The sequence below is a fragment of the Drosophila persimilis genome, unplaced genomic scaffold, assembly GCF_003286085.1.
Source record: "Drosophila persimilis strain 14011-0111.01,24,50 unplaced genomic scaffold, DperRS2 tig00000124-arrow-pilon, whole genome shotgun sequence".
Classification (NCBI taxonomy): Eukaryota; Metazoa; Arthropoda; class Insecta; order Diptera; family Drosophilidae; genus Drosophila; species Drosophila persimilis.
In genome coordinates, this window is record NW_020825294.1 from 5543425 (window position 1) to 5546690 (window position 3266).

The window sequence follows — 3266 nt, forward strand, 5'->3', positions numbered from 1 at the left end:
CTTCTGTCTATCTCTTCTCGACTGTACTGTCTGTCCTGAACTGTACTGTACTCCTAAGCCCTAACCTAAGCAAACCTACTGCTAAGCCGCACTAGCCCTTAGTTAAGCTTCACCTTCCTATGGCCTTAAGGTAAACTAATTTAGCTAGAATATTGAAATTGTTTTGGGTAACCTTCCAAGCGCCTCATCAGATCAGATTAATTTTGATTTACTTTTCGATATCGATATCAGTTCTTCGAGAATTATGAATGAATGATGAACAACAAAACAAGTTTTCCATATTCGAGATTTTTGAAATAAGTGAACTTTATTAGTCCTTTTTGGACTTACGGAAGCCCTAGGGCAAAGGCAACCCATCCATTTTGCCCGACTCTTTAAGCAAACTCCTAGCATTTTGTATTAAGCTGAAGCTGAATCCGACGATGAGCGATCGAACATAGCTGATAATTATCGTAGTTTGTAAGTATCTAACTTTAGCTTCAATCCGTTTTATATCTTAATACCGTACCGCCTGATCTCTCATTGTTTTTCTATCATTGTTCAGAAAATACCAATTTCGTATTTACTAAGCTTGATTCATTTTTTTTAAGAAAACCTACGCCTAAAAATTGTTAATTGTACTTAATTGTAAATAAATAAGCTATATTTGAAGAAAATTGTAACGGTTTTGGTGCTGGAAATTAATTTACTTACAAACTTTATAAACAAAAGTATCATAACAAATCCACATTGGCTCGGATGTAACATATGATATCACTAACCATACAGTATATACATATGTACATACATAGATATGCCAGTTCTTACACCGAACAAGACTTAAGTCAGACAAAGCTGGTCTGGCTGGCTCATGATGCTGTGGCTGAACCCTGTTGAGAAAACGAATTTTGTATCTCCCCTGAGAGCATATTTCATGATATATTTCCCCCGATAAGTGGCCCGATGCTTTAACCTTCACTTTTCCATGTCCTGCGCCGCTCTGGCGATTTTCCATTGATTGATACTGTATTGATACTGCATTCACGATCGCGTGCATCGCGTCAGCAACTGGTACATAATGCATTTACCTGTAGTTTTTACGACGCAAGGCTTTGACCGGGTAAGTTTTATTTGTTTCCCCCTTATTAATCTTTTCCATTGACTATTTTTTTCTTTGTGGCCGAGACCTTCTCTAGACACGAACTGCTATGCCGCGAACGAGAGGGTCGCGATACAGCGGTGGCCAGGAATACCTCTTGCCTGCCCGCTGACTCCATTGCGCCCACCATGGTCTTCCGGTTTTTACAGCGAGTGTGCGCTCGATAACTTCTGTCCACTGGAGGGGCCTGACCGGCTTCCATCGCGCACTACTCGCCGGCTCCTGGGGATGGGACCACGACTCCGCGCGCTCCTCGGGACATGACTGCTGTCGCGCGAGCTGTGGCCTTTCGCCTGGGTGGCCTTTGGATCCGGCCACTGGCATACCCCTCTTCTCCGCTTTTCCGGTCTGCTCGCCGTCCGTACCTCGTCCGTAAGTGATCCCGCCGTAGCTCCTCGTCCTCTTTTGAGAGTTCCAAGAGATGTGCTCCTGGCTGGACTGTGGGACTCCTGATGCCGCTGCTGTGTCGCTGAGTCGGCAATGTGGCGTCTCGTCCTATGCAGCAGGGACTAGTGAAATAATGTCAGCAACCCCCACATCCATGCGCCGCCGAATCAAACGCTGGGCTTCAGCTTCGAGACGCGTAAGTAAAAAAGTATATAATTATGAATATATTTAAAAAAAATATTTCTTCCATCACAGCAAACTTATGTACATATGTACATTACGCCTTGCCACCGAGTCGTATCCGATTTCCCAACGCAAGACGGAATCCCAGTCAGACAGAATGGCATTCCAGCAGGACAGAAGCGCATCCTTTGCAAGAGGCCGAACCTACCAAGCCGCCGCATCTTTTGACTTGGCCATCGACAACAATCTCAAGGACTTTGGCTATGGAAACCAAGGAGGAGCTGCGTGGTCTACTAGACTCTAGATAGATCTCCTTGTTGTTAGGTTTAAGGATACATACGTCTATAAGTAGTAGATAAAAATGTAATCAACTTGTTTATTTGTTTATTCTAAGTTAAGTTATGATAATTAAAACTATTGAAAAATCATCCTGGCTGTATCCTGTATCGGGAAAACTACAAAAAGTAGTGGCATGCCCATATTGGTTCACAAATAGCTGAGAAAACTAAATATTGTTAATTGGTGAAAATGTCCTTGATCCTTAATAAGGACTCCATAAAATCAGGGACGAATTTCCGATCACAGGAAGCCATCGCACGTCCCGATCGGACCACAAAAAGCCGTGAAAACCAAATATGTAGTGCTAGAGTCCTTGGAAAAGGATCAAGGACATTTTTCTGATCACAGGGGGTCATTACACCTCCCGATCGGGTCAACAATAAAGGAGAAAATGGGATATATATGTCTTGAGAAAATATCCTTGATCCTTGGTCCTTTATAAGGACTCCGTCACATCAGGGACATTTTTCCGATCACAGGAAGCCATAGCACGTCCTGATCTTCCCATAAATAGCGGAGTTAATAAATACTTTTGATCCTTGATATCCTTGGTCCTTGAAAAGGTCTTCATAAAATCAGGGACATTGTGCCGATTACAGGAAGCCGTCGCACGTCATGATCGGCACATAAATAGCGGAGAAAATGAATATTTTGTATCATGGATATCCTTGGTCCTTGAAAAGGACCTCGAAAAATCAGGGACATTTTGCCGATCACAGGAAGCCATCGCAGGTCCTGATCTTCCCATAAATAGCGGAGTTAATAAATACTTTTGATCCTTGATATCCTTGGTCCTTGAAAAGGACTTCATAAAATCAGGGACATTGTGCCGATTACAGGAAGCCGTCGCACGTCATGATCGGCCCATAAATAGCGGAGAAAATGAATATTTTGTATCAGGGATATCCTTGGTCCTTGAAAAGGACCTCGAAAAATCAGGGACATTTTGCCGATCACAGGAAGCCGTCGGACGCCCAAATCGGCCAACAAATAACGGAGAAAAAAAACTGGCTTGTAACTGGCTTTAAAGATGTAGTTCAAGAAATCGCCGATGGGGGCGCCACCGTACATCGAAAGAAAACACCCGTCAAACGGCCAAAATCTGGATGGGATACCAGGCGAACATAAATCAGCAGAAGGTAACTGAAATTTTTTAAAAATTTATTGTCCCCCAAAAGTATGCACCAAATTTTTTTTTGCATTTCCTACAGTTGCTTGC